Source organism: Erpetoichthys calabaricus, chromosome 7, assembly GCF_900747795.2.
Source record: "Erpetoichthys calabaricus chromosome 7, fErpCal1.3, whole genome shotgun sequence".
NCBI lineage: Eukaryota > Metazoa > Chordata > Cladistia > Polypteriformes > Polypteridae > Erpetoichthys > Erpetoichthys calabaricus.
Genome location: NC_041400.2, coordinates 14,408,098 through 14,426,547, shown reverse-complemented (window position 1 = coordinate 14,426,547; position 18,450 = coordinate 14,408,098).

Here is an 18,450-nt window from a genome sequence, read left to right as displayed (position 1 = left end):
TCACTGTGGGCACAGTGACACAGGACTCATGGTAGCGCACATCTTTTCCTTCTCCAGACAGTCGATTTTCCAGATGTCCCAAACAGTCAGAAGGAGGATTCTCAAGTGAAGTGTATTCACATCACGTTATCGTGCAGTGCGTCGTTACTGGTAAATAAATGCTATACTTTACTAAACTATAAATATTTGTTATTGTGTTACAAGTGGACGTTAGCATTCGCCTCTGATTTAGTATCACGGTCACCTCTACAACCTCACGTGCCTGTATGTGTACGGACCTCACGCATTACATAACGTAAGCGCGTATATGTTAACGTCACTTCAACTCATTTTGCAAATGTTTGTGTTATTCACTTGATTAATTATAAATAATTCATAGTAATTTCATACTGTGCCATCTCCGTCTGTATGGTTTACCAATTGAGTATCACTTATATGTTGAAATTTTGGTGTTTTTCAAGACTCGTGTTCTAGTGTTCAAACGTTTGTGTTGATTCATCTTTGTTGTGCAGCATATCTTTTAATGTTTAAACACTGATTTTGTTGGAAGTATCAATCCAATAAATATATGTTTAATTTTATCGACCATTTACATTTTTATTCCTGCGAGTGGTTGTGTAGATAGATAGATAGATAGATAGATAGATAGATAGATAGATAGATAGATAGATAGATAGATAGATAGATAGATAGATAGATAGATAGATAGATAGATAGATAGATAGATAGATAGATAGATAGATAGATATGAAAAGCACTATATAATAGATAGATAGATAGATAGATAGATAGATAGATAGATAGATAGATAGATAGATAGATAGATAGATAGATAGATAGATAGATAGATATGAAGGCCCCTCCTTTAACCGTCACCTTATCGTGGTGGAGGGGTTTGCGTGTCCCAATGATCCTAGGAGCTCTGTTGTCCGGGGCTTTATGCCCCTGGTAGGGCCACCCAAGGCAAACTGGTCCTAGGTGAGGGATGAGACAAAGAGCGGTTAAACAAACCTCCTATGAAGAAAAAACAATTTTGGACGGCGTTTTCCCTTGCCCGGACGCGGGTCACCGGGGCCCCACTCTGGAGCCAGGCCTGGAGGTGGGGCTCGATGGCAAGCGCCTGGTGGCCGGGCCTGCATCCATGGGGCTCGGCCGGGCACAGCCCGAAGAGGCAACGTGGGTCCCCCTTCCCATGGGCTCACCACCTATGGGAGGGGCCAAGGAGGTCGGGTGCAGTGTGAGTTGGGTGGTGGCCGAAGGCGGGGACCTTGGCGGTCCGATCCTCGGCTACAGAAACTGGCTCTTGGGACGTGGAATGTCACCTCTCTGAAGGGGAAGGAGCCTGAGCTAGTGCGCGAAGTTGAGAGGTTCCGGCTAGATATAGTTGGACTCACCTCGACGCACAGCTTGGACTCTGGAACCAATCTCCTTGAGAGGGGCTGGACTCTCTACCACTCTGGAGTTGCCCCCGGTGAGAGGCGCCGAGCAGGTGTGGGTATACTTATTGCCCCCCAACTTGGAGCCTGTACATTGGGGTTTACCCCGGTGGACGAGAGGGTAGCCTCCCTTCGCCTTCGGGTGGGGGGACGGGTCCTAACTGTTGTTTGTGCGTATGCACCGAACAGCAGTTCGGAGTACCCACCCTTTTTGGAGTCCCTGGAGGGGGTGCTAGAGGGCATACCTTCTGGGGACTCCCTCGTTCTGCTGGGAGACTTCAATGCTCACGTGGGCAATGACAGTGAGACCTGGAAGGGCGAGATTGGGAGGAATGGCCCCCCTGATCTGAACCCGAGCGGTGTTTTGTTATTGGACTTCTGTGCTCGTCACGGATTGTCCATAACGAACACCATGTTCAAGCATAGGGGTGTTCATATGTGCACTTGGCACCAGGACACCCTAGGCCTCAGTTCGATGATCGACTTTGTGGTCGTGTCGTCGGACTTGCGGCCACATGTCTTGGACACTCGGGTGAAGAGAGGGGCGGAGCTGTCAACTGATCACCACCTGGTGGTGAGTTGGCTTCGATGGTGGGGGAGGATGCCGGTCAGGCGTGGTAGGCCCAAACGTGTTGTGAGGGTCTGCTGGGAACGTCTGGCAGAGCCCCCTGTCAGAAGTAGCTTCAACTCCCACCTCCGGCAGAACTTCGACCACATCCCGAGGGAGGTGGGGGACATTGAGTCCGAATGGGCCATGTTCCGTGCCTCTATTGTTGAGGCGGCTGACTGGAGCTGTGGCCGTAAGGTGGTCGGTGCCTGTCGTGGCGGCAATCCCCGAACCCGCTGGTGGACACCGGTGGTGAAGGATGCCGTCAAGCTGAAGAAGGAGTCCTACAGGACCCTTTTGTCCTGTGGGACCCCGGAGGCAGCTGATAGGTACCGGCAGGCCAAGCGGAATGCGGCTTTGGTGGTTGCTGAGGCAAAAACTCGGGCGTGGGAGGAGTTTGGGGAGGCCATGGAGAATGACTTTTGGACGGCTTCGAGGAGATTCTGGTCCACCATCCGGCGTCTCAGGAAGGGGAAGCAGTGCAGTGTCAACACTGTATATGGTGGGGATGGTGCGCTGCTGACCTCGACTCGGGATGTTGTGGGTCGGTGGGGGGAATACTTCGAAGACCTCCTCAATCCCATTAACATGCCTTCCAATGAGGAAGCAGAGCCTGGGGACTCAGAGGTGGGCTCCCCCATCTCTGGGACTGAGGTCACCGAGGTGGTCAAAAAACTCCTTGGTGGTAGGGTCCCGGGGGTGGATGAGATACGCCCGGAGTTCCTCAAGGCTCTGGATGTTGTAGGAATGTCTTGGCTGACACGCCTCTGCAACATCGCATGGACATCAGGGACAGTGCCTCTGGATTGGCAGACCGGGGTGGTGGTCCCCCTCTTTAAGAAGGGGGATCGGAGGGTGTGTTCCAACTACAGAGGGATCACACTCCTCAGCCTCCCTGGAAAAGTCTATTCAGGGGTCCTGGAGAGGAGGGTCCGTCGGATAGTCGAGCCTCGGATTCAGGAGGAACAGTGTGGTTTTCGTCCTGGTCGTGGAACAGTGGACCAGCTCTATACCCTTAGCAGGGTCCTGGAGGGTGCATGGGAGTTTGCCCAACCAGTCTACATGTGTTTTGTGGACTTAGAAAAGGCATTCGACCGTGTCCCTCGGGGAATCCTGTGGAGGGTACTCCGAGAGTATGGGGTACCGGCCCCCCTGATAAGGGCTGTTCAGTCCCTGTACGATCGGTGCCAGAGCTTGGTCCGCATTGCCGGCAGTAAGTCGAACCCGTTTCCAGTGAGAGTTGGACTCCGCCAGGGCTGCCCTTTGTCACCGATTCTGTTCATATCTTTTATGGACAGAATTTCTAGGCGCAGCCAGGGTGTTGAGAGGGTCCAGTTTGGTGGGCTCAGGATTGGGTCACTGCTTTTTGCAGATGATGTTGTCCTGTTTGCTTCATCAGGCCGTGATCTTCAGCTCTCTCTGGATCGGTTCGCAGCCGAGTGTGAAGCGGCTGGGATGAGAATCAGCACCTCCAAATCCGAGACCATGGTCCTCAGCCGGAAAAGGGTGGAGTGCCCTCTCAGGGTTGGTAGCGAGATCCTGCCCCAAGTGGAGGAGTCCAAGTATCTCGGGGTCTTGTTCACGAGTGAGGGAAGAATGGAGCGTGAGATCGACAGGCAGATCGGTGCGGCATCCGCAGTAATGCGGGCATTGCATCGGTCTGTCGTGGTGAAAAAGGAGCTGAGCCGCAAGGCGAAGCTCTCAATTTACCAGTCGATCTATGTTCCTACCCTCACCTATGGTCATGAGCTATGGGTAGTGACCGAAAGAACGAGATCGCGAATACAAGCGGCTGAAATGAGTTTCCTCCGCAGGGTGTCTGGGCTTTCCCTTAAAGATAGGGTGAGAAGCTCAGTCATCCGGGAGGGGCTCAGAGTAGAGCCGCTGCTCCTCCGCATCGAGAGGAGTCAGATGAGGTGGCTCGGGCATCTGATCAGGATGCCTCCTGGACGCCTCCCTGGTGAGGTGTTCCGGGCATGTCCAACCGGGAGAAGGCCCCGGGGAAGACCCAGGACACGCTGGAGGGACTATGTCTCTCGACTGGCCTGGGAACGCCTTGGGATTCTCCCGGAAGAGCTAGAAGAAGTGGCCGGGGAGAGGGAAGTCTGGGCATCTCTGCTCAAGCTGCTGCCCCCGCGACCCGACCTCGGATAAGCGGGAGACAATGGATGGATGGATAGATATGAAGGGCACTATATAATAAATAGATAGATAGATATGAAAGGCACTCCATAATAGATAGATAGATAAGGCACTATATAATAGATAGATAGATAGATAGATAGATAGATAGATAGATAGATAGATAGATAGATAGATAGATAGATAGATAGATAGATAGATAGATAGATAGATAGATAGATAGATAGATAGATAGATAGATAGATAGATAGATACTTTATTAATCCCAAGGGGAAATTCACATACTCCAGCAGCAGCATATTGATAGGAGCTTTATCGTGCAGTGCGCTGTTACTGATTGTATAATAATAGTGATCATTTTTTTTTTGTTTATTTTTTCATTTTTGAACTTCCTAAGACACCCCAAATGTAGAATATCTCCCAAAATTAATTTTTCTTCAGGGCCAAATGGGTCAAGAGCCTATTGAATTTCCAACCACGTTATATTTTAAAGTCTCCCTTATTGATACTTAAACTCCACTAACTCAGAAGTTTTTGTACTACCAGAAAATCTTTTTGCTGCTTGCTCTGACAGCATTTGATGTGATTTGTTGCACTGTCTGCCTATGGGATTTATTTTAAAGTTGCAGGAAGACAAAGATAAATCCTCATTATGGCTTAATCACTCATTTTTTTCATCTTACAGTAATTCTAATTATCTAGGCGTTTTGAGCTGTGTGACATTATACCGTATATTACAGAGTCGCTCTTCTTTTTCAACGTCACTTCATCACACATTGAATTCTGTATGACTGTTTTATGAAAGCTTAGGCTAGAAGCTGGTTGAAGAAAGCCAGTTGTCGAACTGCAGATTTGACTCCTGCTGTGCTGACTCCACTATAGTATTCTTTAAAGTATGCATAATAAGATACTTGCTTTTAACTTCTGTCTGTGGTACAGACTTGGCGGCAGCTACTATCAGGGTTTGGCATTTCTTGAATTTCGCTTTTCTGAAGGGATTTGAAGGTCATTTGAAAGAATTGCCAATGTTTTTTTTTTTTTTTAATCTTTAGGGTGCTCATTTATCTGTTTGTTTTTATGTGTTTATTTTTTTACTGAGAAAATGTACTTGCTTTGCAGTAGTGATTCTCTATGTTTTTTTTTTACATAGCTTACTTGTCAGACTTTGCCTGTCAGTCAGTCAGTCAGTCTGCTGCAAGTTACTTAACTCTGGAGGGCTGAGGTGAGAGTCGCGTATACATACGACTGATGTTTGGTTCTCTTTTTAATTAAAAGTTTTGAAATTAAAGGTAAGTTCCTGCTCATTGTGTCCTAGTTCTCCCCAAGCCTGCTTCTGTCATATTTACTCTGCAGGAGACCAAGGATTTCAAAGAGTATTATACCAGCTAGGATCATTTCATTTGTAAGGGAAACCATAGACAATCATAAAGAGTTGGGACCCCCGTAGGCAAATTGGAAACAAACCGTGGGTTATAAACGCTTTAGAACATTAGAACACTCTAGACGAGCACAGGGAAGCTCGCCAGTCCTCTCCACTTATTTCTTCCAAAAAACATCAAGTCGAATTTTGAAAGACCCTAAAGTCTTACTGTCTACCACACTACTTGGTAGCTCATTCTAAGTTTCTATCGTTCTTTGTGTAAAGAAAAACTTTCTAATGTTTGTGCAAAATTTACCCTTAACAAGTTTCCAACTGTGTCCCCGTGTTCTTGATGAACTCATTTTAAAATAACAGTCTTGATCCACTGGACTAATTCCCTTCATAATTTTAAAAACTTCAATCATGTCACCTCTTAATCTTCTTTTGCTTAAACTGTAAAGGCACAGCTCTTTTAATCTTTCCTCATAATTCATCCCCTGTAGCCGTGGACTCAGCCTAGTTGCTCTTCTCTGGACCTTTTCTAGTGCTGCTATGTCCTTTTTGTAGCCTGGAGACCCAAACTGCACCCAGGACTCCAGATGAGTCCTCACCAGTGTGTTATAAAGGTTGAGCAGAACCTCCTGTGACTTGTACTCCACACATCAAGGTGCTATATAACCTGACATTCTGTTAGCCTTCTTAATGGCTTCTGAACACTGTCGGGAAGTCGATAGCGTAGAGTCCACTATGACTCCTAAACCCCTGTAGTTAGGATATAGCGGGTTGGATAATAGATGGATGAATGGATGATTCGTAACATGGCATTGTTTCATACAGTGGTTCTCATATTCAGTGCCAGGCGCTACAGATTTTTGTCCCAACTAATTTTTGCTTTTAATTAGACTCCCGTCTTGAACTTGCAAGCCAACAGTCTAGGTCTTGAAAGTTAAAGTGATGTATCAAAACACAAAGCTCATTGGTTTAACTACCACATAAGGGAGTGTAACCTGTGGCGGGGCATTTTAGCACCCTAACCCTGGACACAATCACACACATACAAGTTCCAGGTTCAAATATAAATATATTTTAAAGAAACAAAGCACACAATCCCAGTCAGGACATCCATCTGTGTCCTCCATCCACTATACCTGGTCTTTTGAGTAGACAAGGAACTATTGAACCAGGTCAGAAAGCCAGTCCATCCCCTCCTTTCTTTACAGTGGAAATTTTGAAGGTTAACAAAATTAAAACAAAACATAACAATCTAATTGGTAAAACAGCAGCAACTGATGGGAACTTTTTTCTTACATGACTTCTTCAATATCTTCATCGTCTCCCCTTTGGTCTAATTTTCCAGTTGTGTGTGTTACTTCATCCTCGTCCATATCCAGAATTCTTGGCCCGAGTTCTGTCCCAACAAGTCGGTCACAAGCAGTCAGGATGTTTTTGATCAATGAAGACTTTTTTGATGAAAAAGAAAAAAAATACAGAGGAATGTTTTATTAGGAATATCAACACATTAACTCCACTTTCACTCAAAGTGCAGTCAAATTGGCTTATGAAATAAACCCACCAATATGACCACAGCATGTCATAGGAATGCTTAGCTCGATTGATTTCTCTGGCTTTTTGCCTTTACTGTACTCCCTGCATTCATGAGATAGAGTTAAAAAGAAAAAATAAACTCCAGTGTACAACCATAGCAGTTCATCTTCAAGGGAATGTCATGTCTAGTTAGAAACCATTCAGAAAGTGCACAAATAATAAAAAATGACTAAGAGCTCAGAAGTGAAAAAAGCGTACATTTTTATTTACTAATACATTACTGTAAGACCCATTTCAATTCAATCTGTACATCTACAGGAATTGTACTGAAGTGAGTAACTGAAAGAACAAATAGTCCAATTACCACATTATAGTCACTTGTGAAGGCCAAGTTCATCATTTCAAATAACAGGTAATTTAATTGTTCCCAATTTAGTAAGTATACTTTAAACACTACTAAAACACTCAGCTAAACATATTGCAATAGAAATGCTACATGTACAGTCATATGAAAAGTTTGGGACCCCCTCTTAATTCTTTGGATTTTTGTTTCTCATTGGCTGAGCTTTCAAAGTAACAACTTCCTTTTAATATCTGACATGCCTTACAGAAACAGTAGTATTTCAGCAGTGACATTAAGTTTATCAGATTAACAGAAAATATGCATCATAACAAAATTAGACAGGTGCATAAATGTGGGCACCCAACAGAGATATGACATCAATACTTAGTTGAACCTCCTTTTGTAAATCTAACAGCCTCTAGACGCTGTCCTCCTATAGCCTTTGATGAGTGTCTGGATTCTGGATGGAGGTATTGTTGACCATTCTTCATACAAAATCTCTCCAGTTCAGTTCAATTTGATGGCTGCTGAGCATGGACAGCCTGCTTCAAATCATCCCATAGATTTTCAATGATATTCAAGTCTGAGGACTGTGACGGCCATTCCAGAACATTGTACTTCTCCCTCTGCATGAATGCATTTGTAGATTTCCAACTGTGTTTTGGGTCATTGTCTTGTTGGAATATCCAACCCCTGAGTAACTTCAACTTTGTGACTGATGCTTGAACATTATCCTGAAGAATTTGTTGATATTGGGTTGAATTCATTGGACCCTTGACTTTAACAAGGGCCCCAGTCCCTGAACTAGCCACACAGCCCCACAGCATGATGGAACCTCCACCAAATTTGACAGTAGGTAGCAGGAATGCGGTGTTCTTCTTTCGCCATGCAAAGCGCCTTTTGTTATGATCAAATAACTCCATTTTTGTCTCATCAGTCGAAAGCACTTTGTTCCAAAATGAATCTGGCTTGTCTAAATGAGCATTGGCATACAACAAGCGACTCTGTTTGTGGCGCAAGTGCAGAAAGGGCTTCTTTCTCATCACCCTGCCATACAAATGTTCTTTGTTCAAAATTGCGCTGAATTGTACAACGATGTACAGATACACCATCTGCAGCAGGATGTTCCTGCAGGTCTTTGGAGGTGATCTGTGGGTTGTCTGTAACCATTCTCATAATCCTGCTCATATGCCGCTCCTGTATTTTTCTTGGCCTGCCAGACCTGCTGGGTTTAACAGCAACTGTGCCTGTGGCCTTTCATTTCCTGATTCCATTCCTTACAGTTGAAACTGACAGTTTAAACATCTGGGATGGCTTTTTGTAGTCTTCCCCCAAACCACGAGACTGAACAATCTTTGTTTTCAGATCTTTGGAGAGTTGCTTTGAGGATCCCATGCTGTCACTCTTCAGAAGAAAGTCAAAGGGAAGGAAGTACAACTTGTAATTGACCACCTTAAATACCTTTATATCTCAGGATTGGACACCTGTCTATGAAGGCTTAACGAGCTCATCCAACCAATCAGGTGTTACAAATAATCAGCATTGAGCAGTGACAGGCATTCAAATCAGCACAATGACAAGGGGACCCACATTTGTGCACAGCCAGTTTTTCACATTTGATTTAATTTCATACAACTAAATACTGCGTCACTAAAAATCTTTGTTCGGAAAACACCGCAGTACTCAGATGTTCCTAGGAAATGAAAGACATACCACTGTTATCTTGTTTGTTGAAAGGAGAGTCAATTATTATGCAGGCTGAGAGGGGTTCACAAACTTTTTCATATGACTGTACATGTTTATACATAATTTAAAGTGTTTACCTGAAGCCAACAATCACTCCATTCTAGATTGATTGATGACTGAATGATATCGAAAATGAGAATCATTACCTTTAAGGCATTTCCTGTGTTTGAGCTGGTAAGAATCATTTTGTATGAACCACATTTTCCATGTTACAAGGCACAGCAATGCAGATTATTAAATACTAGTCATTTAGCCCGTTACAATAACGGGCGCTAGAACAGTAGTGCATAAACATTAGTAGGAACAGTCTATATTAAATGGCAAGGGACTTTGACCTCATTCTTTTTGTTGGTCGTATTTTTCTTTTTCAGCCTTTCTTTTGTTGATGTTTACTTGCTGAGCTGACCGTTCTTCGTGGGCTACCGCCGTGTATTGTGTGTCTTTAATTTTCTGTGACAGTAATACTGTCTTGTATGGCTCTATTCAATAAGGGCGCGCACAAAAAGGCGAGCTTCAAAACGGCGACCTCAATTGAGCGCGGCGAATAAAGGCGTTCGTAGATAATTTAGTTCAAATGGCTCTGGAATATGTGAAGAGCAACAAAGGTGCAGATCTTTATTTACGAGCGCCTTTATTCGCTGGATACCGCAGGATACCGTCTTGTACGTCCGCTGGCTTGTACGTCCATAATATACCTTTAATTTTCTCTGGCGGTAATACAGGCGTGCGTGTCGGTAATATGCCTTTAATCTCCTCTGACAGTAATACTGGCTTGTATGTGGCTGTAATATGCGTCACTGTATTGTGTACCTTTAATTTCCTCTCGCAGTAATACTGGTTTGTATTTCCGTAAAACGCCTCTAACTTTCTCTGACTGTAATATCGCGCATCGCACCATGCCCCTCGCATACGCACTTCAACAGAAGCCCCGCGCATGCGCACTTCAACAGAAGACACCCACACATGGACACCTGGACGCACACAGGGATTTTATATATATAGATTACACCTTTCTACAAATCAATTATGTAGCATTTCAATAATTTTAATACATTACAATTTGCTAACAACTACACATAACCATAAATATGCTGTCCTGCAAATTCAGTTAATGCTACCTAATGCCACAGATGAAACTGATCTTTGAAGAACAAGGAAAACAGTCAAAAAGTTACACTCCAGAAAAGCAAGCCTATGAGCACCATTCATTGCCTAAATTTTAAGAACAGTAAACTAAATTTGATATTATTTATTGTACTGGCATAAATAATTCAGTCAACATTTTCAAAAATACATGCATTTTATATAGAAGTTTGGGTATTTATAGGTGAAAACACTTGACTTTCTACAGTATTCCAGTTCAATAGTCTCATTCCACATTATACTTTTGCAAAATATATTTTACATTATCACATATGGAGTAAGCATACACAATATCAAGCCCTTGAGAAATGTGTGAGTGAGTGAGTGAGTGAGTGAGTGAGTGAGTGAGTGAGTGAGTGAGTGAGTGAGTGAGTGAGTGAGTGAGTGAGTGAGTGAGTGAGTGAGTGAGTGAGTGAGTGAGAGGGAAAAGGAGAGATAGGCAGCATATGCTTCAGTAATGGAAAAGAAGGGACGGAGAAAGGTTCTTGCTGTTCTCTATCGTGTCTGGAATTACTAGAAGCAGAAATAATTGCCATTTAATAAACCACATAGAGCACACAAACCCCCCATTTTTAAGACCACTATTCTCTGCCCCCATAATGCCATTGACACAACACAGGGCTGAAGAAAGACACAAGTCAGTGAAGGCCTCACTGGAGGCCTGGTTAGTGACCTGTTGGTCAAAGACTTTTTGTGAAGTGCTAATGTATAAATTGAGTGTCAGAGAACTTTTCAACTGACAATTAAGAAGCACTACCTGTGGTACACAGAATGTCCTTCTTCCCGTGTGGAATCTGAAGACGGCTGTCTAGGCTGGAAGAAAAAAAATAATTCAGAAATACTGTAAGTTCACAAATTCTGATAACTGTTCTTCCCTTAAAAAAAAAGCTTGAAAAGTTACTCACCTTTAATGCTGGCTTTCCGAAGTAAGAGAAGACACCGCCATCTTCTAATTTATGGCATGTCTTCCTAAGAAATATAAATCAGGGAATCGCAATAACTTCTATGAATAAAAAATAGCATGCTATTTCTTTTAATCAGAACAAAAATTATAATGAAAGGATACAGCCAATGACGCTTTTAAACATTTATGACAATATATTATATGTTGCCTGTCAATTGTAGGTAATGTAACTCCATGCTTACGTTCTTAAAAGTTAAAGTATTTGTACTATGATCTTTGTCATATTCTACTAAATATTTCAAAAGAGAAAATTGTGTTAATAAACAGTCATGAATTAATTAATGAGTGGCACAGTGGCGCAGTGGGTAGCGCTTCTGCCTCACAGTTAGGAGACCCGGGTTCGCTTCCCGGGTCCTCCCTGCGTGGAGTTTGCATGTTCTCCCCGTGTCTGCATGGGTTTCCTCCCACAGTCCAAAGACATGCAGTTTAGGTGCATTGGTGATTCTAAATTGTGCTTGGTGTGTGCCCTGTGGTGGGCAGGTGCCCTGCCCAGGGTTTGTTTCCTGCCTTGCACCCTGTGTTGGCTGGGATTGGCTCCAGCAGACCCTCGTGACCCTGTGTTAGGATCTAGCAGGTTGGATAATGGATGGATGGATACAGCCAATGATGCTTTTAAACATTTATGACAATATATTATATGTTGCCTGTCAATTGTAGGTAATGTAACTCCATGCTTACGTTCTTAAAAGTTAAAGTATTTGTACTATGATCTTTGTCATATTCTACTAAATATTTCAAAAGAGAAAATTGTGTTAATAAACAGTCATGAATTAATTAATGGGTGGCACGGTGGCACAGTGGTAGCGCTGCTGCCTCACAGTTAGGAGACCCGGGTTCGCTTCCTGTGTCCTCCTTGCGTGGAGTTTGCATGTTCTCCCCGTGTCGTTTTCTCTGGGTACTTCAGTTTCCTCCCACAGCCCAAAGACATGCAGGTTAGGTGCATTGGTGATCCTAAATTGTCCCTTAGTGTGTACTTAGTGTGTGCCCTGTGGTGGTCTGGTGCCCTGCCTGGGGTATGTTCCTGCCTTGTGCCCTGTTCTGGCCGGGATTGGCTCCAGCAGACCCCCGTGACCATGTAGTTAGGACATAGCAGGTTGGGTAATGGGTGGATGGATTAATTAATCTAAAGTTAATCAAAGCAAGCTTTTCAAAAGGTGGAAAAGAACACAGTATACTATTTTGTCAAATCAAATCTTGTTGTTAATGTGGAGATCCAGCTGCATTCAATTGTGTTAAAGTTGTCAATTGATCAAAGTTTACAAGTTCGGAGAGCTGCACATCCCTCCATGGATCACCACTGTCCTTTGGTGGCTTTGTAAGTGGCCGATGAGGCCTGTAGAATCTGATCTTTTATAGGAAAACAGACACACAAACTCCTGAGCACCAAACACAACTGTAGGTTCCTCTGTGAACTTGAATATACTTACTGTGTCTCTGGTGAATATAAAATAGATATAAAGTTCTTAAAACTGACAAACATGCACAAGAACAAACATTTCACTTTATTTCAATTAAAAAAAAATATTTCGAAAGCAGTATTTTTGAAGAATGCAGGAGAGGTAAGCATGAAATGCTGAATATTGTTTTAAGAGTTTAAACAAACTATACTATCATTGAAAGAACTTTATAAAATAATAAAATAATAATAATAACTGGCTGTTCTTTTCCCCATTGTCTAGAGTTTAATTTGAACTATCTTGAACAAGAGGTAATTGAATATTACTTTAACACTTGACCTTTGTTTGTAGCTACTTGTTAAAATTTTCAGTTATGTACTGTAAATATATACAGAACTATGAAACAAGGTCATCTAAAGTGACCTAAGTGTATTCAAACTTTTGACTAGTAACATTAGTATACGAGAAAAAATAGTATATCCACTATTAACTGTTTGTTTTAGAAACTTGTGCTCTTTTTTCACTTTTCAATGGAAGATCACTATATTGGCTCAATCTCTCTTCACTGTCTTTCTGAAATATATCTAAGATACCACCTCGGAGTACTACACCCTCCACACATCCTTCTGCTGATACCAGCATAGGAGAGACATCCCCACCCACAATTACAACAGCGCAGGTGAGCAGAGAGCTGAGGAGACTTCATGCCAGCAAAGCAGCGGGTCCAGATGGAGTATCGCCACGACTGCTGAAGGTCTGTGCATTGGAGCTGGGGGGTCCTCTACAGCGCATCTTCAACCTGAGCCTGGAACAGGGGAGAGTCCCGAGGCTTTGTAAAACATTTTGCATCACCCCAGTCCCAAAGGTATCACGTCCTAGTGAGTTGAATGACTTTCGGCCTGTTGTTCTGCCGTCACATGTGATGAAGACCATGGAGAGGCTGCTGCTTCACCATCTGAGGCCACAGGTTCAACACGCCCTCGACCCTCTGCAGTTCGCATACCAGGAGAAGGTGGGAGAGGAGGATGCCATCATCTACATGCTATACCGATTCCTCTCTCATTTGGACAGAGGCAGTGGTGCTGTAAGAATTATGTTTCTAGACTTCTCTAGCGCCTTCAACACAATCCAACCTCTGCTCCTTAGGGACAAGCTGACAGAGATGGGAGTAGATTCATACCTGGTGGCATGGATCGTGGACTATCTTAAAGACAGACCTCAGTATGTGCATCTCGGGAACTGCACGTCTGACATTGTGGTCAGCAGCACAGGAGCGCCGCAGGGGACTGTACTTTCTCGGATCCTGTTCAGCCTATATACATCGGACTTCCAACACAACTCGGAGTCCTGCCACGTGCAAAAGTTCGCTGATGACACTGCTAATGTGGGCTGCATCAGGAGTGGGCAGGAGGAGGAGTATAGAAACCTAATAAAGGACTTTGTTAAATGGTGCGACTCAAACCACCTACACCTGAACACCAGCAAAACCAAGGAGCTGGTGGTGGATTTTAGGAGGCCCAGACCCCTCATGGACCATATGATCGTCAGAGGTGACTGTGTGCAGAGGGTACAGATGTATAAATACCTGGGAGTGCAGTTGGATGATAAATTGAACTGGACTGCCAATACTGATGCTCTGTGTAAGAAGGGACAGAGCTGGTTATACTTCCTTAGAAGGCTGGCGTCCTTCAACATCTGCAATAAGATGCTCCAGATGTCCTATCAGACGGTTGTGGCGAGCGCCCTCTTCTACACAATGGTGTGCTGGGGAGGCAGCATTAAGAAGAAAGACGCCTCACGCCTGGACAAACTGGTGAGGAAGGCAGGCTCTATTGTTGGCATGGAGCTGGACAGCTTGACATCTGTGGCAGAGTGACTGGCTCCTGTCAATCATGGAGAATCCACTGCATCCACTAAACAGTGTCATCTCCAGACAGAAGAGCAGCTTCAGTGACAGACTGCTGTCACCGTCCTGCTCCACTGACAGACTGAGAAGATCGTTCCTTCACCTAACTATGCGACTCTTCAATTTCACCCGGGGGGTATAGGGTGGGGGGTAAATGTTAACATTATTCAAAGTTATTGTTTGTTTTTACCTGCATTTTTATTACTCTTTAATTTAATATTGTTTTTTTGTATCAGTATGCTGCTGCTGGAGAATGTGAATTTCCCCTTGGGATTAATAAAGTATCTATCTATCTATCTATCTATCTATCTATCTATCTATCTATCTATCTATCTATCTATCTATCTATCTATCTATCTATCTATCTATCTATCTATCTATCTATCTATCTATCTATCTATCTATCTATCTATCTATCTATCTATCTATCTATCTATCTATCTATCTAAGATACCAGGTTACTGATTGGTTTTGCTTCTGATTAACTACCATATACATGATATACAGGACAATTATAGGGCAGGGCAATTATAAGTTCTTAATCAAGGTCACTGATAATTTGATTACGATCCGTTACACTTAGCTATGGTCAGTTATACTCAACAACGGACAATTACATATAATATTAGTTATTATAAAAAATTATCGACAGTTGAATCTGTCGATTTACTATTCCAAATTGTGGTTTCCGAACAGCCCTGTAACAATACGGTACAGAAACAGACCTGCTTGTTGTTTAATACTTTTTAAGAGCGCTTAGTATTGCATGACACCTGAATGTCGATTCAGCTAACATCTTTAATACACTCTGGTATAACTTATCTTGCCAGTAAAGTATGATGTTATCTAATATTAATAAAATTTGCAACAAACTCACTGCCATCTTGATTTCCAACTCGAACTCTGTGTTGTTCTTTTTCCCACAAAAAGCTTTCATAAAGATTTATTCAAAGTCCACCATTGCTTCGAGCGCCACCAAAAACAATGATATGGACGTATCGAAACTGACATCAGAGGGCGTTCCGTGACTGACATTAGGGGCGTTCCGTGATATGAAGGGTGTTCCGTGTCTGACGTCATAGGTATTGCGGGCTGCAGCTAGACCCTTCTCCCCTGAACTCCCACTTCTTTTAATTTGATGCCCAACCTCTCATGTGGCACCTTATCAAATGCTTTCTGAAAGTCAAGATAAATAGTATCATATTCTCCACTTTGATCGTCTTTGTTACGCATGCGCTTTGGAGGACCTCACTCGAGGTTTGTAATAACCCACCAAGACGAGAGGGGGCGCTGCAGCTAAAGTTATCAACTTCTCCTTTTCCCACAATGCCGAGAAGCCACCTTTTAGGCATTCAGCCCTTCTGGTCCCGGAAGGAGATGTGTCTGGTCAGAGCAGGAAGGAGCTCCGCTAGAGCGAATGCAACCTTTGCCTTTCTTTTGAGATTTCCGCCGAAGACACACACACCAATGAGTGTTGCTTTTATTGATTTCTGTTTATTTTGCTGTCTCTGGACAATAAAAGGGATGGCCCAGTTGGCGCCAGTGTTTTGCAACTCCACACGTCACAAGAACTAGCTCAAAGTTCAGTTCACATAGATTAAAATGAATAAATTCACATTTCAATTTTGAACTAGTTCATGTTCAGTTCATTTTGTATTTTTTAAGGAGTGAGAAAGTAAATGACCCATGTGTTTACTTTTTCAATTTTGCATGCCTTATATTAGGCTATTACAGTGTTCTTGAATAAAATATAATAATTATGAAGACTTTTTTATTTAAATACACTTTATTGAGTTATACCCAGCAACAAACACGTATAACCAGTGTAGTGTGCAACTGGGGCCCTTGCCCGGCCGAGACACCTCCACATTGGGAGGACCAGGGGATCAAGTGTGGCCAGAGTGTTACCTCCCCTGGGATGCTAGATGGCAAATCCCCTGGGTTGCAGTGGTGCCTCGGACTCCTGCAGGGCTTCATGGGAGTTGGAGTTTGGTGCAGACCTGTTAGGATTTGCAGGCGCCGCTAGAGGGTTCTACAGCAGGAGCTGCTGAGCCCTTATGGGCAGTTCTTTTGCCACACCCAGAAGGGCTCCTGGAAATAAGTAATCAAGCACCTGGAGCCAGTGGTGTAGCTCGAGTTTCGCGCCACTCGGGGCAGGGCGGGGCTTCAATTTGCCACCTTCCAACGTATCTAAATAGAAAATTAAAATGACGTACAGAGAAAAATTAAGATACATTTTGCATAGATTTATTTATATACAGAGAAACAGCAATTTTTTTTTCACATATAATTATTTATAAGCATCAACTAGACAAGAATATAGTATAGACGCACTGATAAGCCGTGTTCTGATTATTAGTTTAATATAATTACGCTGCGAAAACCAGAACCGGTGTGGTGTACAAGTGATAGATGGGGATGAGCAAGAACGCATTCAGATTGATAACGAAACGAAATTATACATTGTGAATTAGTTGTTTATCTTCCTAGAAATTATTATCGATGTAATGCTTCTGTTTATTTTTGTTATTGCCTCATAAATTTCAAATGCCGTGTCTGATGCCGTCACAGAAGGACCGTCTGAAAATGATTTTTGAAGCATTTGTGGATGAAAATCAGAGAATTTTACTTTTTTTTCATTGATGAGTGATATTTTTCTGAACCCTGCTGCTTTCACGTGAAGTGTTCTGAGCCTTTTGGCCCATAATGCCGCCCCCAAAAATGTGCCGCCCGGGGCGGACCGCCCCCTCTGCCCGCCCCTAGCTACGCCACTGCCTGGAGCACTTCCAGGTGTCTTATAAAAGAAGCCAGCAGCCGGGGAGCCAGAGTCGGGAGGAGGAGGACGAAGCTTGACTGGAGTAGTGGAAAGGAGAAGTGAACAAGAAAAGGAAGACTATTGTGTTGGTGCTGTGCTTGTGCTTTGGACTGTGTTGTGCATGTGGGAAATGGGGAAGGCGTTTCCCACGAGGAAAAAAAGAAAAATAAACATGTGTGCCTTGAACTTGTGTCCCACGCTTGTCTGTGTCGGGTTCAGGTGGCTTTGCCAACCTGGTGGGCCACACCATACATGCTAATAGATGCAAGTATACATATGAATTACCGTTCTATTTTCAACCATGTGACACAGTGACTGTGGAACCAGCGTGTAGGTGAACTAACCTATTATGCTGCCAGTCAAAACTCGCATCACATATTGCTTATCCAGCTGGGAAAAATGTAAAGTGGCCTTGTGAAGTCCAATGTTTTCCTGAAAGTGGAGCTTCACCGCTTGCTCATATCAGCAGGCGTGCATCTTAAGCACAAGCAGGTAGACACAGACGGGGCCAATTTGATTTGGCATTATTTTTTCTGAATACAAATAAATGGCAAACAATTTGCATGACATAAACATTTGTAAAAATCCACTATTTGTGCTTATCCTAATAACATATTCGGCTTCACCCCTACATTACAGGGTAAGGCAAAATGTTTAATCTGGACCTAAACCAGATCTAGAATATCACCTAAAACTAAACTAGCTCATTTTCACGTTCTTCATTTGCAAATACGTTACGTTAAGTTCACTGTTCTTAGAAAAATTAAGTTGTTCAATGAATGCGGTCTTTCGAACAAGTTCATGCCCAACACTGGTTGGCGCCCCCAAATTTCCTCCGCTGTCATTCCGAGGTGTGGGAAACACCTTAGGAAGCGTTTTCCACGTATTAAAAGCCTGTGTTGTGCTGGAGTGCCCCCTTGCAGTCCCCACTATTCTTCCTATCATTCTAACATAGCGGACATAGAGGGGCTTGTTGTGTTGCATGCCCATATCCATCTGGTTGCAGCCAGCATTACAATTACAATACAATTTATTTTTGTATAGCC